The 22,706-nt window shown below is 38.7% G+C and overlaps 1 pseudogene; it reads right to left on the reverse strand.

The window, feature by feature from the left end:
• Positions 1-1,162: 1,162 nt before the first annotated feature.
• Positions 1,163-1,786, reverse strand: LOC147998031 (olfactory receptor 5B2-like; annotated as a pseudogene).
• Positions 1,787-22,706: the final 20,920 nt, after the last annotated feature.

Raw genomic sequence — 22,706 nt, forward strand, 5'->3', positions numbered from 1 at the left:
GCAATGAAATTATTTTAAATTATTTTCCTTTGATAGTTAAAAAATATTTTAATGTATTTTTTATTGGATTTCCTTTTAAAGTAATAGAAGTTTTAGAAGAATTACTTAAATACTATGAAAAGACTGTGTGTCTCTTCAAAATTTTAGGCTTTGTTTTCAGTTTCTCGGTCATTTTTTTTTTCCAAAACTTTGGCCTTAATGGTCCTTCCTACCTCTAAGTAGACTCAAAACAAGACTTCTGAGGAAAATATAATCATTGTCTTAATGTTTGGGTGACTCATGACTCAAACAATACTCTAGTTTTAGTATCACTGTAATTTATATTTTAAAATCTTCCATATTGTCTGCACACCAAAATGGAATTCTATTTTTCTTTCATTATACACATAAAGACCCAAGATTCTAATTTTATTTTATTGGGGAATAACAACCAGTATCTAATTTTCTAACACTAGCTGACCTTTTATATTAGTCTTCTGTCACTTGTAAACTCACTTATTTTCCTTTATAATGTGTGCATGCATGCAGATGTGTGTGTGTGTGTGTGTGTGTGTGTGTGTGTTTGTGTTTATCTGAAACTATGATGTTGATTTTGAGAATCACCTGGCTGAAATTCTTTTCCAACACCCTGTTAGAAATCATAAAAGGGAAGAATGATTACTCCTGTTCCAAAATCATAGGCGCTGGGTGCCCAAATCTGACATGTGGACTGACCAAATGGTACACAAAGCAGAGTCTAACAATTCACTCCCCTGAGAACTACTTAGGAATTCCAGTCCAGTGAAATGAATTTACATGTACTTAGGAAAATGGAATTGTAGCAAAATGAGCTGAGATCACTTGGAAGTATTTCTTGTAAGATCTCCAAATAGCTAAGAAAGGATACAGAGAACTTTCAAGGACCCTGAGACATTAGCATGTGGTTTAAACTCTGCCCAGATCAATATATTTAAGTACTGGACTAATCTACTAAACTTATTTAATAGTAATCGTATTTTACCACTGTTTGCAATTAAGAATGGTGGTGAATGTAGAGAACACTCTAAAACAAAGTTATGTTTCTAAAAGTTTGTTTCAAGACAGCCAGAAAGAGCACAGTGGTTTTGTTTTCTTTCTTTCACAGACTATGCACCTTTTTGAAAAAGCACTTTGTGATCCTCAATTACCTATTTGTTATCACAACTTTCTTCAGACCCAGAGTTTTTCTCAATGCAGCCTTGACTTCTTGTTTATTTAGGCTTTAGATGATGGTGTTCAGCATGAATGTCACTGCTGTATAGGCCAAGAGATTATCAACTCCTGATGGGTGATTAGATTTGGGCCTCAAGTAGTTTTGTCCCAAACCTACAGGGCATCCCATTCTCCATGAAATAATTGCCAAATGGACACACAGACCACGACTCTATGGGTTGCATAGTGAAGCTGGGCCATACGCTGGGCAAAGGCATGGGTGCCAATATGCATCACTCAGTTATACCAAAAAGTGTGAAGAAAAACATCTGTGTGGTACATCCCTCCTGAGAGAGCCGTAAGTACAAGGCTCTCCACACCTTAGGTGTGACAAAGCCCATGTAACCAATTTCCAGGATACATAAGTTCACCAGAAAGAAGTACATGGGGGTGTGTAGAGATGGACTGGTGAAGATAGCTAAGGCAATGAGAGAAGAATGTGGGTGAACAGAAGGAAGCATTCTCCAGGGACCTCAGAGAACTTGGCATTTGCAAAGCATTTGACAGTCAAGCCCTTCTCCTGCCACAAAGAGCAATTGACATAATTGACACTCATCTCCAGAAACACAGATCAGTAAGCAATTTTTAGGATTATTGTAGATGAGAGATATTAATTTTTTAGTATTTTAAAGCCTCAGTTACTTCAGAGTCAAAGTCAGTCTGCAGTTACAAAAATCAAAGCTTAGAAAAGATTTTTTTCTCACATAATTTCATATCTTATACTTTCTTAACACCAGGGGATTTTTCAAAGTGTGCTAAGCATTGAGCCAAGTGTCCAAATATTTACAAAAGAATTTGGAAACATGTAGTTCTGGACTAATGATGCTCAGGCGGAAGATTTACCTTCGGTTTAAGTTCAGTTTCACAGGCTGTATAAGCTATCATTCAAACGAAGGACAAGAAAACCTTGAGTGTATCTCGATTTTTACACATTCTTATCATTAACTAGTTATCAATGTTATACAGAAAAACTGATCCACCCACTCATCTCTATGCTTTCCTGATGCCACAGGTATAGTCTCTCCAACCACCCTGTGTGTGTGTGTGTGTGTGTGTGTGTGTGTGTGTGTGTGTGTGTGTGTGTGTGTTGGGTCCAGATTTTTCTCTGTTTGCCATTATGAATATTCAAACCCACACAATAAAGTTATCATTTCCTCAAGACTCATCATTTTTGAAGATGAATTAAAATCAAATAATCATTGGATAAATAAATAATTACTGGTTTACATACATAAATTTAAAGGCAGTGAACATCTAGATGTCTGCACAATAATGATGTGGACAGAAACAAATCTTAAGAAGTGTAAAATGAGCCATGAAAGAGAAGAAGGATCAACCAAACAACACCATAATTCTTCATGATGCATCGTTCAATATGACAGCTGTTATCTGTAACTTAATAGTTCCAGTCTCTTTTTTTTTTGGTTCTTTTTTTTTCGGAGCTGGGGACCGAACCCAGGGCCTTGTGCTTCCTAGGCAAGCGCTCTACCACTGAGCTAAATCCCCAACCCCTCCAGTCTCTTTATAGAACATGTTTTCTTAGAGAGAGTATGATTGCGTAGGCTTTAAATTTCTGTTTTCTTAATATTGTTGATGATATTCTATCAATCAGACTATTGATTTAAATTTAAAAAAAGAGAAAAAAGAGGTGGTGTCTTGATATGTATTCCAGGCTAACCTGAAATTCCTAATTCCTCTCCCTCGGTCTCTTAAATGTGGGTATTGTAAGAGCAAGACATGGTGCCTTGCTTGATAGAAATTTCTTCCTATTCTTTCATCTCAACATCTTAAAATTCTACCAAATTGCCTGTATTTCTGTACACATAGTATCTATGCAGTTCATTCCTCTTTGCTCACTTTTGCATCAGGCAGCTGCTGTATTCTTGCTTGGTTACTTACATGGAAAACTGTTCAGTTCCAGCACAGCCTTGTCTGTTTTCAGATATCATCCTTCTCTTCTGTCTACAGTTAAATTCTGTATTTCACACTGTAACTGATAAAGTAGTTGTTAGCACTGTAGTGGTGACTACATTTCACCTTGTTCAAATTGTAGCCTTATATGGATATTGAATATGGTCTGCAAAGTTCTTATCATTATTTTTACCATACTTACCAATCCGTGAGCTCTCATGTAATGAGAATTTCCAGTGTTTAGCTTATTTTGGCTCCTTAGAGATTCTGTCGGTCCCATCCCATTATATCTTCTGAAGTTCAATCTCATGTCTCTCAAGCATTGAAGATGTGTCAAACTCATTTTTCTCCCAGTTGATATCTTTTCTCTTCAAATGACATAACCTTACCTGTTTTTTTGGGGTGTGTATGTCTTTGCTGAAGTTTGGCTTTTCTTGCCAAAAAATACTTTCTCCTTACAAAGGTAGAATAGGAGATACCACCTGCCTAATAGCTTCTCTCTCTATTCACTTGATATAATGGGATTTCAGAGATTTGTGAGTAGATCAGTCACATGGTTGATCCACAAATCAAACGTGAGTTTCAGTATATCCAAATTATATATACACATGTTACCTATGTTTACAAATACCATATAAGACACACACACACACACACACATACACATGCACATGCACTCACATGTATGCCACATACACATGTGTGCCTACATATTCATGCAAAACACAGACACAGAGAAACAAAATAGAGAAAGAGCACATTGAGATTGTACATGAATTAAAATGTTAGTATAAACAAAAATGCAGGGTAACAGTATTTGTTTACATTCCATTTCACCATTAGATCACTTAAAGAAGCGACTGAGAAAAAATATATTCCCCATTGGATTGTTTCTATGTGAAATAAGTTAATTTCCCAAATCACTTAAGTTGATCTGGAGTTGAATGCTTGTCAGCTACATGAGTCAAGAGCATGTGTGCATGTCTACCAACACACATTTCAGATTTAACTTTGTGTACACTCTGTTTTGGGGAACTTCTCATCATCATACATAATTTTCGTTTCTATTCAATAATTCATCACTAGATTAATTTTCTATTGGGGATAATGAAAAAGATAGCTCCCCAAACATCAACAACAAAAGAGCAAAACAATACGTACTTTCTCATGGGGGCAGGAGACATAATCACGTATACTAGCTTATTAGATCTATTACATTAGATCTGCACCCATTCATGCAAAAGTTATAAAAATCTAAGTGTAGAGAACATGAGACAGACTTAAAGCTCTGACAATTATTAAGCAGTATGTTTGTTGTACATAGTTGACCTCTCAGTGGACTTTGCTCTTGTAGGAAAATTACTAGAATGCAGAGGATTCTACTGTGATGGATTTCACACTTATTTTGATGTATTGTAAATATTTCTCAATTTTCAATTAAAACAAACAAATTAACAAAAACAAATAAACAACCTTCCCACAGCTAACACAAAAAATGAATACTTTTATAATTTGAAATATTTTTAAAGAAACTTCCTTTTCTTTTTTTCTGTGTGTATAATAGGGCAACATATTTATTGTTCAGAGGCATAAAGTACAGACTACTGAGAAGCTAAGATGAAATAGTTATAAACCTGTCACATTATCAAAATATTCCATTTGCATAGCAGCATGGAAAGGTCTTTATACATTGTGACCCATTTTTTTCAATTTTTTTTATTTATTTAATACTTAATAATAATTCTTTGGTTTCCGGGCAAACATCCCCCTCCCCCCTCCCCTTCCTTATGGGTATTCCCCTACCAACCCTCCCCCCATTGCCACACTCCCCCAAACAGTCTAGTTCACAGGGGGTTCAGTCTTAGGAGGACCCAGGGCTTTCCCTTCCACTGGTGCTCTTACTAGGATATTCATTGCTACCTAAGAGGTCAGAGTCCAGGGTCAGTGCATGTATAGTCTTTAGGTAGTGGCTTAGTCCCTGGAAGCTCTGGTTGCTTGGCATTGTTGTACATATGGGGTCTCGAGCCCCTTCAAGCTCTTCCAGTTCTTTCTCTGATTCCTTCTACGGGGGTCCTATTCTCAGATCAGTGGTTTGCTGCAGGCATTCACCTGTATTTGCTGTATTCTGGCTGTGTCTCTCAGGAGCGATGTACATCAGGCTCCTGTCGGTCTGCACTTCTTTGCTTCATCCATCTTGTCTAATTGGGTGTCTGTATATGTATGGGACACATGTGGGGCAGGCTCTGAATGGGAGTTCCTTCAGTCTCTGTTTTAATCTTTGCCTCTCTCTTCCCTGCCAAGGGTATTCTTGTTCCCCTTTTAGAGAAGTAGTGAAGCATTCACATTTTGATCATCTGTCTTGAGTTTCATTTGTTCTAGGCATCTAGGGTAATTCAAGCATTTGGGATATTAGCCACTTATCAGTGAGTGCATACCATGTATGTCTTTCTGTGATTGGGTTAGCTCACTCAGGATGATATTTTCCAGTTCCAACCATTTGCCTACGAATTTCATAAAGCCGTTGTTTTTGATAGCTGAGTAATATTCCATTGTGTAGATGTACCACATTTTCTGTATCCATTCCTCTGTTGAAGGGCATCTGGGTTCTTTCCAGCTTCTGGCTATTATAAATAAGGCTGCGATGAACATAGTAGAGCACGTGTCTTTTTTATATGTTGGGGCATCTTTTGGGTATATGCCCAAGAGAGGTATAGCTGGATCCTCAGGCAGTTCAATGTCCAATTTTCTGAGGAACCTCCAGATTGATTTCCAGAATGGTTGTACCAGTCTGCAATCCCACCAACAATGGAGGAGTGTTTCTCTTTCTCCGCATCCTCGCCAGCATCTGCTGTCACCTGAGTTTTTGATCTTAGCTATTCTCACTGATGTGAAGTGAAATCTCAGGGTTGTTTTGATTTGCATTTCCCTTATGACTAAAGATGTTGAACATTTCTTTAGGTGTTTCTCAGCCATTCGGCATTCCTCAGCTGTGAATTCTTTGTTTAGCTCTGACCACATTTTTTAATAGGGTTATTTGTCTCCCTGCGGTCTAACTTCTTGAGTTCTTTGTATATTTTGGATATAAGGCCTCTATCTGTTGTAGGATTGGTAAAGATCTTTTCCCAATCTGTTGGTTGCCGATTTGTCCTAACCACAGTGTCCTTTGCCTTACAGAAGCTTTGCCGTTTTATGAGATCCCATTTGTCCATTCTTGATCTTATAGCATAAGCCATTGGTGTTTTGTTCAGGAAATTTTTTCCAGTGCCCATGTGTTCCAGATGCTTCCCTAGTTTTTCTTCTATTAGTTTGAGCGTATCAGGTTTAATGTGGAGGTCGTTGATCCACTTGGACTTAAGCTTTCTACAGGGTGATAAACATGGATCAATCTGCATTCTTCTACATGTTGACCTCCAGTTGAACCAGCAACATTTGCTGAAAATGCGATCTTTTTTCCATTGGATGGTTTTGGCTCCTTTGTAAAAAATCAAGTGACCATAGGTTTGTGGGTTCATTTCTGGGTCTTCAATTTTATTCCATTGGTCTATCTTTCTGTCTCTGTACCAATACCATGCAGTTTTTAATCACTATTGCTCTGTAATACTGCTTGACTTCAGGGATAGTGATTCCCCCTGAACTCCTTTTATTGTTGAGGATAGTTTTAGCTATGCTGTGTTTTTTGTTATTCCAGATGAATTTGCAAATTGTTCTGTCTAACTCTTTGAAGAATTGGATTGGTATTTTGATCGGGATTGCATTGAATCTGTAGATCGCTTTTGGCAAAATGGCCATTTTTACCATATTAATCCTGCAATCCATGAGCATTGGAGATTTTTCCATCTTCTGAGGTTTTCTTCAATTTCTTTCTTCAGTGTCTTGAAGTTCTTATTGTACAGATCTTTTACTTGCTTGGTTAAAGTCACACCGAGGTACTTTATATTATTTGGGTCTATTATGAAGGGTGTCGTTTCCCTAATTTCTTTCTCGCCTTGTTTCTCTTTTGTGTAGAGGAAGGCTACTGATTTATTAGAGTTAATTTTATACCCAGCCAATTTGCTGAAGTTGTTTATCAGCTTTAGTAGTTCTCTGCTGGAACTATTGGGATCACTTAAATAAACTATCATATCATCTGCAAATAGTGATATTTTGACTTCTTCTTTTCTGATCTGTATCCCGTTGACCTCCTTTTATTGTCTGATTGCTCTGGCTAGAACTTCAAGAACTATATTGAATAAGTAGGGAGAGAGGGGGCAGCCTTGTCTAGTCCCTGATTTTAGTGGGATTGCTTCAATTTTCTCTCCATTTAGTTTAATATTAGCAACTGGTTGGCTTTTTATGGCTTTTACTATGTTTAGGTATGGGCCTTGAATTCCTATTCTTTCCAGTACTTTTATCATGAAGTGGTGTTGAATTTTGTCAAATGCTTTCTCAGCATCTAATGAAATGATCATATGGTTTTGTTCTTTCAATTTGTTTATATAATGGATCACGTTGGTGGTTATCTGTATATTAAACCATCCCTGCATGCCTGGGATGAAGCCTACCTGATCATGGTAGATTATTGTTTTGATGTGCTCTTGGATTCGGTTTGCCAGAATTTTATTGAGTATTTTAGCACTGATATTCATAAGGGAAATTGGTCTGAAGTTCTCTTTCTTTGTTGGGTTTTTGTGTGGTTTCGGTATAAGAGTAATTGTGGCTTCATAGAAGGAATTCGGGAGTGATCCATCTGTTTCAATTTTGTGGATTAGTTTGGATAATATTGGTATGAGGTCCTCTATGAAGGTTTGATAGAATTCTGCACTAAAATCGTCTGGACCTGGACTCTTTTTGGTTGGGAGACCTTTAATGACTGCTTCTATTTCCTTAGGAGTTATGGCGTTGTTTAACTGGTTTATCTGTTCCTGATTTAACTTTGGTACCTGGTATTTGCTAGGAAATTGTCCATTTCCTGTAGATTTTCTAGTTTTGTTGAATATAGGCTTTTATAGTAAGATATGATGATATTTTTTAATTTTTCTCTGAATCTGTAGGTATGTATCCCTTTTTATTTCTAATTGTTTTAATTTGGACACACTCTATGGGTCTTCTCGTTAGTCTGGCTTAGGGTTTATTTATCTTGTTGATTTTCTCAAAGAACCATCTTTTGGTTCTGTTGATTCTTTCTATGGTCTTTTTTTGTTTCTACTTGGTTGATTTCAGCTGTGAGTTTGATTATTTCCTGCCTTCTACTCCTCCTGGGTGTATTTGCTTCTTTTTGCTATAGAGCTATTAGGTGTGCTGTCAAGCTGCTGACATATGCTCTTTCCTGTTTCTTTCTGCAGGCTCACAGCGCTATGAGTTTTCCTCTTAGCATAGCTTTCATTGTGTCCCAAAAGTTTGGGTATGTTGTACCTTCATTTTCATTAAATTCCAAAAAGTTTTTAATTTCTTTCTATATTTCTACCTTGGCTAGGTTATCATTGAGTAGAGCATTGTTCAATTTCCACGTATATGTGGGCATTCTTCCCTTATTGTTATTGAAGACCAGTTTTAGGCTGTGGTGGTCTGATAGCACGCATGGGATTATTTCTATCTTTCTGTACGAGTTGAGGCCCGTTTTTTGACCAACTATATGGTCAATTTTGGAGAAAGTACAATGAGGAGCTGAGAAGAAGGTATATCCTTTTGCTTTAGAATAGAATGTTCTATAAATATCCGTTAAGTCCATTAGGCTCATGACTTCTCTTAGTCTGTCTACATCTCTGTTTAATTTCTGTTTCCAAAATCTGTCCATTGATGAGAGTGGGGTGTTGAAATCTCCCACTATTACTGTGTGAGGTGCAATGTGTGTTTTGAGCTTTAGTAAGGTTTCTTTTACGTATGTAGGTGCCCTTGTATTTGGGGCATAGATATTTAGGATTGAGAGTTCATCTTGTTGGATTTTTCCTTTGATGAATATGAAGTGTCCTTCCTTATCTTTTTTGATGACTTTTTATTGAAAATTGATTTTATTTGATATTAGAATGGCTACTCCAGCTTGCTTCTTCTGACCATTTGCTTGGAAAGTTGTTTTCCAGCCTTTCACTCTGAGGTAATGTCTGTCTTTGTCTCTGAGGTGTGTTTCCTGTAGGCAGCAGAATTCAGGGTCCTCGTTGCGTATCCAGTTTGTTAATCTATGTCTTTTTATTGGGGAGTTGAGGCCATTGATGTTGAGAGATATTAAGGAATAGTGATTATTGCTTCCTCTTATATTCATATTTATGTGAGGTTATGTTTTTGTGCTTTTCTTCTCTTTGTTTTGTTGCCAAGAGGATTAGTTTCTTGCTTCTTCTAGTGTACAGCTTGCCTCCTTATGTTGGGCTTTTCCCTTTATTATCCTTTGTAGTGCTGGATATGTAGAAAGATATTGTGTAAATTTGGTTTTGTCATGGAATATCTTGGTTTCTCCATCTATGTTAATTGAGAGTTTTGCAGGATACAGTAACCTGGGCTGGCACTTGTGTTCTCTTAGGGTCTGTATGACATCTGTCCAGGATCTTCTGGCCTTCATAGTTTCTGGCGAAAAGTCTTGTGTGATTCGGATAGGTCTGCCTTTATATGTTACTTGACCTTTTTCTTTTACTGCTTTTAATATTCTTTCTTTATTTTGTGTGTTTGGTGTTTTGACTATTATGTGACGGGAGGTGTTTCTTTTCTGGTCCAATCTATATGGAGTCCTTAGGCTTCTTGTATGCCTTTGGGTATCTCTTTTTTAAGTTAGGGAAGTTTTCTTCTATGATTTTGTTGAAGATATTAACTGGTCCTTTGAGCTGTGAGTCTTCACTCTCTTCTATACATATTATCCTTAGGTTTGATCTTCTCATTGAGTCCTGGATTTCCTGTATGTTTTGGACCAGTAGCTTTTTCTGCTTTACATTAACTTTGACAGTTGAGTAAATGATTTCTAGGGAATCTTCTGCTCCTGAGATTCTCTCTTCCATCTCTTGTATTCTGTTGGTGAAGCTTGTATCTACAGCTGCTTGTCTCCTCTTTTGGTTTTCTATATCCAGGGTTGTTTCTATGTGTTCTTTCTTGATTTCTTCTATTTCCATTTGTAATTCCTTCAACTGTTTGGTTGTGTTTTCCTGGAATTCTTTCAGGGATTTTTGTGTCTCCTCTCTAAGGGTTTCTACTTGTTTATTTATGTTTTCCTGGAATTCTTTCAGGCATTTTTGTGATTCCTCTCTTTAGGCTTCTACTTGCTCTGTAAGGGAGTTCTTCACGTCTTTCTTGAAGTCCTCCAGCATCATGATCAAATATGATTTTGAAACTAGATCTTGCTTTTCTGGTGTGTTTGGATATTCCATATTTGTTTTGATGGGAGAATTGGGCTCCGATGATGGTTTCTGTTGCTTGGGTTCCTGCGCTTGCCTCTCGGCATCAGATTATCTCTAGTGTTACTTTGTTCTGCTATTTCTGACAGTGGCTAGACTGTCCTATAAGCCTGTGCATCAGGAGTGCTGTAGACCTGTTTTCCTGTTTCCTTTCAGCCAGTTATGGGGACAGAGTGTTCTGCTTTCGGGCGTGTAGTTTTTCCTCTCTACACGTCTTCAGTGTTCCTGTGGGCCTGTGTCTTGAGTTCACCAGCAGGTGACTTGCAGGGGAAAAGTTGGTCCTACATGAGGTTCCGAGGCTCAAGTGTGCTCGTGGGGTACTGCCTAAGTCCTCTCTGTGGCGGCAGCAACCGAGAAGATCTGCGCCGCTCTTTCTGGGAGCCTCCGTGCACCAGGGTTACAGATGGCGTTTGGTGTTTTCCTCTGGCATCTGGATGTGCTCAGAGTGCAGTCTCTTCTGGTTTCCCAGGCGTGTCTGCCTCTCTGTAGGTTTAGCTCTCACTCCCACAGGATTTGGGTGCAGAGAACTGAAACTTCCTTTTCATAAGTAGTTTCTGTATTTGTATAGGTAGCTCTCTAGCTAGAGAGTAAGGCCTTTCCTCTGCCAGTTAAATATCCAGAAAATCACCTCAAGAACCAGAATGTTATATTTACATTTAAATTTGTGCAATAAAAATTATTCGCAGGAAATCTTGAGGCTGCAGGACAGGTTCACACATCTGCCCACCCCAGCCCACATCCCTGATGCAAAAAGAAATTGAACAGTGCTTCTGGACACTGGGATATAGGAACAGTCAGCTACCTGTACCCACGGTTCTGGTCTGTACCGAGGACTGCACTGAATGGCAAAACAGTTCCCTGTATCCAAATCCAATAGGGGTGAGAGTTGGACCCTCAAGAGTGTGGATTTCCTGAAAAGTCAGAGGAGAATACCCACCTTCCCACCGTACAGTCCCAAGAGTGTTTCCCACAGTCCAACTTTGGCCATGGAGGGCAAGGTCATACAGAAACAACCAGGGTCATGATCATTTGATTCCTGCCTGCAGCTAGAGCTGGACGAATGTCTCCAGGAGTGCCTACACCCATGAGAACAGAACACCTGTTCACAGGAAAGTCTAAAAGAAAACAGGAAAAAAGTTCTACAACAGTGCTGACACAGAGGACTACAGCAGGGTCAAGTCACTCTCAGAAGCAGCATGACAAGCAAATACCAGAGACAACCCAATGAAGAGGGTCAAGCATAGAAACCTAAGAAACAAAAACCAATACTACGTGGCATCAGCAGAGCCCAGTTTTCCCACCAAAGAAAATACTGGATATTTAAACACACCAGAAAAGCAAGATTTAGATTTAAAATCACAGTCATTGATAATGATGGAGGACTTTGAGAGAAACCTAAAGAATTCCCTTAGAAAAATGCAGGAAAACACAAGTGAACAAGTAGAAGTCCTTCGAGAGGAAACACAAACATCCATGAAAGAATTACAGGAAACATGACCAAATAAGTGGACGACTTGAAAATAGAAATAGAAATAATAAAGAAAGCAAAAAGTTGACAAAGGAGGAGAGAGAAAAACCAAGGAAGAGACAAGGAGCTGTAGATACAAGAATCACCAACAGAAGGCAAGAGATAAAAGACAGAATCTCAGGGACAGGAGATTCCATAGAAATCATCGAAACAACTGATGAAGATAATGGAAAACAAAAAGTTCCTGGCCAAAAACATACAGGAAATCCAGGACAAAATGAAAAGTTCAAACCTGAGGCTAATAGGTATAGAAGAAGAGATGACTCCCAACTTAAAGGGCCAGTAAATATCTTCAACAACATTAAAAAAGAAAACTTCCCTATCCTAAAAAATTGATGCCCATGAACAAACAAGAAGCCCACAGAACTCCAAATAGATTGGAGCAGAAGAGAAATTCCTCCCATCACATAATAGTCAAAACACCAAACGTGCAAGACAAAGAAAGAATATAAAAAGCAGTAAGGGAAAAAGACCAAGTGATATATATATATATATATATATATATATATATATATATATATATATATATATATATATATGTATTCAGATCTATAAGAATTACACCAGACTTCTCACCAGAGACTATGAAACTGAGAATACCCTGGACAGATGTCAAATAGACCCTAAGAGAGCACAATTCCCAGACCTGGTTACTGTATCCAGTAAAACTTTCAAGTAATAGAGACAAAGAAACCAAGATATTCCATGAAAAACCAAATTTATGAAATCACTTTCAGCAAATCCAGGCCTACAAAAGATAATAAATGGAAAACACTAACACAAGGAGAGAAAATACATCATACCGAAAACAAGAATATAATTTCCTTGCAATGAAATGAAAAGAGGTAATCAAACATAATTCTACCTCTAACTAGAAAAATAAATAACTCTCAACATCAATGAACTGAATTCCCCAATGAAAAGTCACCGACTCACAGAAGGGATACATAAAGAGTATCGAGCATTTTGCTGTAGGCAGGAAACACACCTCAGAGACAAAGACGAATACTACCTAAGAGTACATGGCTGGAAAACAAATTTCCAAGAAAATTGCCTGAAGAAGCAAGCTGAAGTTGGATTATAATATCAAATAAAATTGAACTTCAAACAAAAGTCTTTAAAAAGGTAAGGATGGACATGGCTTTCTAAGGAGGATAAGAAGGATGATGACTTCATAGTCATCAAAGGAAAAATCCACCAAGATGAACTCTCAATCATATATATCTATACTCCAAATGAAAGGGCAACTGCATTCATAAAAGAAACCTTACTAAATTACAAAGCATACATTGCACTTCACATGATAGATAATAGTAGGAGATTTCAACACCCCACCCTCATCACTGGAGAGATCATGGAAATAGGAATTTGAAAGAGATGTAGAGAAACTAAATGAATTTATGAACCAGATTTATTTAACAGATATTTATAGATCATTCCATCCTAAAAATAAAATGATATACATTATTTTCAGAACCTCCTGGAACCTTCTCCAAAATTAACCATACAATCAGTCACTAAACAGGCCTCAACATATGCAGGAAGATAGAAATAATCCCATGCATTATATCAGACCACCACACACAAAGACTGGTCTTCAATACTAATAATAATGATAGAAAGCTCACGTATACATGGAAGTTGAACAATGCTCTACTTTATGACATCTTGGTCAAGGAAGAAATAAAGAAAGAAATTAAAGACACCTTAGAACTTAATGAAAATGAAGGTACAACATTCCCAAACATATGTGACACAATGAAAGCAGTACTAAGAGAATAACTTATAGGTCTGAATGCTTGGGAGAAGAAACAGGAGAGAGCATATATCAGCAGCGTGACAGCACACGTAAAATCTCTAGAAGAAAAATAAATAAGTGAACCCAAGAGGTGTAGAAGGTAGGAAATAATCAAACTCAGAGCTGAAATGAACCAAGTAGAAACAAAAAGGAGTTTACAAAGAATCAACAACAACAGAAGCTGTTTCTTTGAGAAAAACAACAAGATATATAAACCCTTAGCAGACTAACCAGAGCTCACAGAGACAGTATCCAAATTAAGAAAATCAGGAATGAAAAGGGATACATAACAACAGAATCTGAAGAAATTCCAAAAATCAGGAGATTCCAATATAAAAGTCTATATACAAGAAAACTGGAAAATATGGAGGAAATGGACAATTTTCTAGACAGATACCAGGTAGCCACGTTAAATCGGGGTCAAATAAACTATCTCAACACTCCATAAATCCTAAAGAAATAGAAGCAGTTATTAAAGGTCTCCCAAACAAAACCCTGTTCTGCATGTGTTCAGGGCAGAATTTTATTAAACCTTCATAGAAGACTTCATACAAGTACTGTGCAAACTAGTACACAAAACTAGCTGAAACGGAGTACTACCAAATTGCTTCTATGAAGGCAAATTACTCTTTTATCTACACTTCACAAAGACCCAACAAAGAAAGAGAACTTCAGACCAATTTCCTTTATGAATAATGACTCAAAAATACTCAATAAAATTCTTGCAAACCGAATCTAATAAACAATCATCCATCATGATCAGGGATGTAGGGATGTTTTAATATACAAAAAAACATCAATGTTATCCAACGTGTAAACAAACTCAAAGATAAGGACACATGGTCTTTTCATTAGATGCTGAGAAAGTATTTGACAAAATTCAACAGAGTAGGGAGCAGCGCGAAAAACAAAGATGGCAATGACATCCAGTCCTGCCTTGTAGTAAATGAATTAACGCACATGCGCAGGCTTGTCCCCTTGCCAGGGTGGCTGTAGAATAATGAGGTGATCTGGCGCCCACCTGTGGCTAATAACAGTACTGCGCTTACACAGGTTTTGCACCTGTTGTCAGTTCGACGGGATGGTAATAAGCTAATGAGGGATTCATGCTCCGCCAATCCCTGAAGGACAAGTAGCAAGGGTGATAGTGGGGTGATTGGTGCTCCACCAATCTCTGAAGGACAATTTGCATAGCCACAGCCTGCTGTGTTTATAAAGCCAGCACTCTTGCTGCTCGAGGTCCCCATATCACCAAAGAGGTGGTCCTGCAATAAAGGCTGTTGTGAGAATCCGACTGTGTTGCGTATTCCTTGCGGTCTTATGTGGCCGTGGCAACTGATGGCCCATGCGAACACCTGCGGACATTCTTGTGGATTCAGAACTCTTCAGTTTCAGGATGGCAACATTGGTAAATTACTGGATAAGAGATGATAAGTTTCTCTGGAAAAAAAAAAAAAGAAAAAAGAAAATAAAGAAGATGAAAGCCTTGGTATAGAGGCCGAAAGGTTTCTGAAGATGAAAGCCTTGGTATAGAGGTCGAAAACTTTGTGAAGACGAAAGTCTTGGTATAGAGGCAGAAATGTTTGTGGACTGTGGCAGCTGTAAGTAATTTATCCGCAGCTGTAAGTAATCTATCCACAGGTGTTGCAGAAGCTTTAGATGTTCAGGGTAATATTAATAGTCAGTTGAAAACGGGAATTTTGCTGCTGTTTCAAAGGGTTGATTTGCTCCAGGAACAAGTGGATATTGTGATGGGTGTGATTCTGAGTTTTAAGGTTATATTATTACTCTGGGAAAGAGGAAAAGATTCAAGGTTTTCTGGTTTCAGACTAAGGAACACAGTATTATGGGAGAAAGATTTTTTCTTTGTGTTTTTAAAAGGTGTGATTAGGCTCTGGAAACCTCACAGAGTCATACTGATCAGATTTGATAGAGGTAGAACGCCTGAAAAATTTATTCAGGAGAATAAAACAAAAAGATATCTCGATTCTAAACTTTTGTCTTCAGAATTGTACAGAGTGTGCCTACTTGGATTCCTGGTCTCAAGAACTTTCAGCTGGGACCAGTCAGGACATATCAGCTACAGCAATCATTTCATTTTTTCTACCTCCTACCCCAGGACATCTCAACCACCATGTACAGCTTGATGGAGTTAATGTAATTGGGTTGTGAGTGGAAAAATTCCTATTGGAATCTGGGTCCCTTTGGTGGAACACCATCTAGTTCTTTTCCTCTGTGTCTATTGTCTGTGCTTGGTGCACCAAGCTGTCCATGTATGTCAATTTATATCTGGGTTTTGCTTCTTGTTGCTTGAATGTTTTGTGTTTCATGTTTAAAAGAAAAGGTTAAAATTTTAAATGCTGGTTGATTCACCCATTGATGTAGCTTTAACTCCTTTCAAGAAAGGAACCAATAAATAAAATTTCAATTGGCTTTTGTAGCCTGCATCAGTAGCTAGAAGCCTATGTCAGCTGGGAAAGCTCCCCAGGGGCTGGCTAAATGTTTATACTAGTCGATCCTAAAGAAACCAGGAGCTTCACAGCTTCTAAGGTAATAAAACTGATGGCTGTTTCTCTTAGAAAATCTTTGTGATTATTAGACGCAACAGGTGACAAGGTGTTTCTCTTAAAATTACAGCTAGAAAAAGTAAAAATGGTGACTGATTTAAATATTAAAGTTATGTGTAGCCAGTTCAATTTTGTTTCTGTTTGGTTTTAAATGTATAAATATTCTCTACAAGCCTTGGGTATGGACTATTGACTTTTAAGTTTTTGGATGTGTTAAAAAAATGTAACATTGTTAACAGAAAGTTGACATCAAACTGGTAAATTTGGAAGGAGTCATCATAGACAACACGTGGCATGAGGCAATCTAGGGAAACAGGTCTAAATTGGGATGATATTTTTATGGAAATCTTATCCTAGAAACCAGGCTTCTAAAAGATTTTAAGGCAAAGTCTCTTTGTTGCAGTATTGGAGACCGCACCATCATGCGTTCATATGTAGGAATTGGCAGTCAAACCTTGTAGTATGAAGGATATACTCGGTGTTTTGGAGACTGGATTTGGGGATGATGAGGCTGATCTCTAGGAAGAGGCTGCTCAGTGTAAGGGGGAGAGATATGATCCAGACTGGCTGCATGCTACTGCCACATGGCAACGAGGCAGACAATTAGGCAAGAAAGCGCTTATACCAACAGCACCTCCATATAACCCTCAATATAATTTTGGATTTATTCCCATATTTCTCCTAATACGACCCTTTAATATTACGCTTCTGCTGTTGCACAGCTTGCTATGTTAGGCGTTAAATCTTGTATTCAGCATTTTGGTATTTTACCCAAGAGAATTATTATAGCATTTACAACTGCTCAGATAGAAACAATGTTTGCCTTGATAGATGATTGGGCCATATTATTCTGTAGTTTTGAAGGAAAGAGAGTTTGAAAATATCATTATCCTGACGATCCTTGGCTATAATTTTTTTTTTTTTTTGAGTTTGGGACCGAACTCAGGGCCTTGCACTTGCTAGGCAAGAGCTCTACCGCTGAGCTAAATCCCCAACCCCACTACAAATTTTTCATTGAACATCCAGTGATTTTTCCAAAGGTCACTGCATCATAGCCTTTGTCTGGAGTGTTAAATATATATACAGATTGCTCCAAAACAGGTGATTTCGAGATCTAGGGGAGCTGTTTTTGTCTTTCCACAGAATCAAGGTAATCCAATTTGGGTATCTGAACACTTGACTCGAAGATTGCCTTCTTCTCTTCCTGAAGATGAAACTATGAGCCCTACTATTACTGGGAATGGTAATCGATGTTGTTTTACTCACCTTGTGGGACTATTGCCAGATCCTGGACAGTACACATGCCAGTTCATAGCAATTCAATTGTTTTGCCAACCTTTTTCTCTACCTCCTGTTTGCGTGATGTTACCTGTATAGTGCCAAATGGAGAAATGCCCCAACGGTATGCCGCCACTAACTTCTCTGTGTCGCATACCTTATGTTTTACTGTTAAGAACATAGTACCCTGCCCTGTGTATGGTGTGTAGAGCCACATTTCAACATTCAATATAATATAAGCTCTAATGTGAGCAATGTACCCATTTGGCATCTGGCCTCCTATTAGCTATTCAAAGGATAGATTTAGTTCAAGAACAAATTGAAGCACTGTGTCATATGACACAGCTGTCTTGTGTTTCCTCCCATAGAGGTTTATGCATTACTCCTTTGCAAGCTAACTTTTCTCAGCCTTCTCAACAGAGCAAAGCAATCTTGAATTATATGAAAGGGAACTATTCCATGAAAGCAGAGCAACTATCAAGACAATTGCTGATGTAGATTGCTGCCTTAACAGCGCTAGGTTGGACCCTATCACAGATGAAGATTTTACCTCATGGATTATCAATGCTTTCTCCCTTTTTTAAGGGTGGACTGACATGTTTACCTGGGGAGCTATTTTCCTCCTTCGATGGGGAGTATGTCTCTGGCTTATTGGCCATTTAAAAAGACAACATTCAAGAAACAAAGCGGTTGTTTCCCAGGCTATGTTCGTCTTTGAAAATGGTGCTTCTCCCAACATAGGGCTGGCCTCTTTAAAAGATTAAGAGTTCGCCCTAGATTATTTTTGTCACTGTCCATCCTTGTATCCAGCGATGGTCAACATTCCTCGAGTTCGGACCAACCTAAGACACGAGGTCCGGTGGTGGTATGGTTACACAACGATGAGTATGGCCGAGTGATCATCAGGAGAGACCTAAGACAGGAGCAATAAAAAGATTGACGTGACATCCAGATCTAGACCAGTCACTTTATTAAACAAAAAAGGGGGAGAAGTGGTGAGCAACATGGTAAAAGAAAGATGGTGCCGACATCCAGTCCCATGTGGTAGTAAAGACTTATCGCAGATGCACAAGCTTGTCCTCTTGCCAGGGCAGCCTTAGGATAATGAGATGATCCGGAGCCCTCCTGTGGTGAACATTGGTACTGCGTACTGCACATGCGCGGAATTTGAACCTGGCATCAGTTGTATGGGACAGTTATGTGGTAATGAGGGACTCATGCTCCACCAATCCATGAAGGAAAATTAGCAGGAGTGATAGTGGGGTGATTCGTGCTGCACCAATCCCTGAAGGACAATTAGCATAGGCACAGCCTGTTGTGTATATAAGACGAGAGCTTTTGCTGCTCGAGGTCCCTGTATCAGCAAAGAGATGGTCCTGCAATAAAGTCTGTTGAGAAGAATCTGACCATGTTGTGTATTCCTTGCCGGCCGAGGTTAATGTTATACTTCAGTATAAAAGTCTTAGAAAGATCAGGAATTGAAGACCCATTTCTAAACATAGTGAAAGAAACATACAGCAAACCTCTAGATAACAAACTAAATGGAGAGTAACTTGAAGCAATCTCACTAAAATCAGGGACTAGACAAGGCTGCCCAACTCTCTCCCTACTAATTCAAAACAGGATCCCATGTCATAGCCAGAGAAACCAGACAACAAAAGGAGGTCAAAGGGATACAAATTGGAAGGGAAGATATCAAAATATCACTATTTGCAGATGATATGATAGCAAAATTAAGTGACCCCAAAAGTTCCACCAGAGAAGTGCTTAACCTGATAAATAACTTCAGCAAAGTGTCAGGGTATAAAATTAACTCATGCATACCAGTAGCCTTTCTCTCCTCAATGGATAAACAGGTTGAGATAGAAAATAATGACATCACAAACTTCACAATAGTCCCAAATTGAAGTGCCCGTCTCTACCAGCAAGGAAGAGGCGACACCCTTGGATTCTTCTTTAACAGCCTTTATTGCAGGAACAACTCATTGTTGATTCCGAGGACCCCGGAGAACAAAGGCACTTGCCTTAAGTACAATACAGACAGTGACTCTAAACTTGTCCTCTGGGGATTGGTGGCGTGGACATATCTTATTAACATGCTTATCATCTTTGGCCTTGTAAAATGCCAGAAGAAAGCTAAAGACATGGCTTAATGGTTGTATACCACAAATGACCACTAGATGTCAGTGCCATCTTTAGTTGCTTCCAACATCTCCCTCTTTTATGTTTTATTTAAAAATGAATCCATTAGGTGGAGGTAGTGGTCTGGGAGAGATCAGACATGTCTAACAGAGTGCCCAGCTCAGCCATGGCAAACCACTTTTGCAGTTAGGACTTCACCCCAATGGCTAGAGATGACTTATGTACAGCACACTGTTCTGGGCTATACATGTGTGTTAAATTTTAGGGGAGAAACTGGGCAGAGGGGCATTAGACCAGCGCAAATGTTCAAATGGGGTGTGGCCACATCTGTCTATGACTGGTCTAGGTCCCGGTGTCATGTCAATACATGTCATTGCTCCTGTCTTAGGTCGTTCCTCTACAAAACTAAGCCTTACCCTTTACTGGAATTACCCTATCACCACCAGGCTCCTGTCTTAGGTTGGTCCGAGCCCAAGGAATGTTGCCTGTTTCTGGATACAATGACTTCACATGACAGAGACAAAATACGATCTAGGGCGAACTCTTAATTTTTCAAATAGGCCAGCCATACACTGGGAGAAGCACCGTTTTAAATGGAAGCCATACCCTAGGAAAACAATCACTTTGTGTCTGGCATGCTCTCATGGTAAACGGCAAAAAATCCATAGACATGCTCCTCATCCCAAGAGGACAATGGCTCCCGAGGGAAACATGCCAGCCCAATCTTTGAAACAGGAGAACGCATTGGTAATTCACGAGATGAAATCCCCAAACGTGATGGGTTCCATTCTAGTGTTGTTAAGGACATCAATCTGCATCAGCAATTGTCTCGATAATTGTTCCACTTTCATGGACCAGTTTCCTTTAAGATAATTTGTGATTTCTTTGCTCTGTTGAGAATACTGAGAAAGGTTAGCTTGCAAAGAGTAATACTTAATCCTCTAAGGGAGGAAACACAGGACAGCTGTGTCATAGGATATAATGCCTCAATTTGTTCTTGAATCAAATCCATCCATTGGTTAGCTAATAGAAAGCCAGATGCCAAGTGGGCATTAAATTCTTCTTGTATCTCCAATGCCACTGCGGTTCTTTCCACAGTCTGATTGATAGTCTCAGCAGTCTGTACCTTATTAGTCATAGCAATCACAGCTGTTGTTGCTGTATTGGCTGATAGCACAATGACTGACATTATAGCTGCCATAATACCAAAATTTCTTTAGGTTCCTAGTAAATAAAGTATGGAAAAATTATCTGGATTTGTTTCTAGAGGGATAGGCACAAAAGAAGGAATATTGACCATCACTGTGGTATCATTGGTGCCATCCCAGCATTCAGCTAAATAACAGACTACATTAGAGTTATACAATTTAAAGCATTATCGTTTATATTAATGCTCATCAGAAAAAAGAAAGGTGGTCTCACACATACTGAAGCACCAATGGTAGTATCATTCGCTAAAAGGCCATTAATCTTTACATTTACTAAACTTGTTTTGTTACTGGTCTAGTGGCTGAAATAGTATACAATGCAAAATCTTCACCTAATAATCAAGCAAAAGGAATTAAAGATGTGTATGCTCCCTGCTCATTTGATAATACCCATTGATATCAGGGCCAAAAATTACGCTTGCCAGGTTTATGTCTTTCTCAATCGTACTGAACATTGCCAAGAGGAGGGGAAAATTCAAATCCCGGTAGGAACTGTTTTGATCTATGGAATGAACTCTGACATGGGGTAAATTTAGGTGGAAAGGCTTGATAAGGGGGGCAAGTAGGTAGGACTCTACAACAGGTAGAGTCATCCAGTGTGTGAGTACTTTGCCCCGTTGGTGATGGAAAACTACAATTATGCATCATAATCAAGGTTGTAATGTTCAACTTAGCAGAATTAATGATTGACGTGTCTCCACTGCTGAAGAGGCTCCTTGTATAATTTGACTCAAAACAGCCAGGATGGGTCCAGTGCCCATAGCACTGTCACTCACAGGATCTAACCAATAAGCCAATATTGTCCTTCATAGCCATATATAAGGCTGGGAGGAAAAATTAAGAGTTAAATGTATGTAACAAAGAAAGATTAGTGGCAGTATACTGTTGGGGCAATTCTCCATTAGGCACTATACAAGGAACATCATGCAAACAGGATGTGGAGAAAAATGTTGGCAACACAGTAGAATTGCTATGAACTGGCATAAGTACTGGCCAGGATCTGGCAATAGCCCACAGCATGAGTGAATCAACCTGGATTATCATTCCCAGTAGTAATAGTAGGGTTCATAGTCTCATGTTCATATAGAGCAGGAGGCAGTTTGCCAGTCAAACGTTCAGGCACCCAGATTGGACTATCTTGATTCTGTGGAAAAACACAAACAGCTCCCCTAGATCTTGAAATTACGGGATCTGGGCCACACCATTCACCAGTGAAGACATCCTTCCACTTTATTCTGCATAAGTCATAGGATTAGTAGCAGCTTGGCGATCTGCAGCAGAGAGGCCATGCACATCCAATATTAAAAAAAAAAATTAGAGTAAAAAGAGCTAAAGACAACTGTACTATTGGTGTTCTATCATAGGCATTTCCCCCTTTTTGTTTTTGTAAGAGCTCTTTTAAAGTACGATGTGCTCTTTCCACAATTCCTTGACCTTAGGGATTGTATGGCAATCCTGTAGTATGTTTGACCTGCATTGTTTGGCAAAATGCCTGAAAAGACTTTGCAGTGTAGGCAGGTCCATTGTCTGTCTTGAGACTATCTGGCTTTCCCCAGGCCGCCCATGCCTCTAAGCAATGACTAATGACATTACGAGCCTTTTCACCAGTAATCAGGGTGGCATGTATAATGCCGGAACAGGTATCAACAGAAACATGAACATATTTTAAATTTCCAAATTGAGATATGTGTG

The sequence above is a fragment of the Rattus norvegicus genome, chromosome Y, assembly GCF_021556685.1.
Source record: "Rattus norvegicus strain SHRSP/BbbUtx chromosome Y, alternate assembly SHRSP_T2T, whole genome shotgun sequence".
Taxonomy (NCBI): Eukaryota; Metazoa; Chordata; class Mammalia; order Rodentia; family Muridae; genus Rattus; species Rattus norvegicus.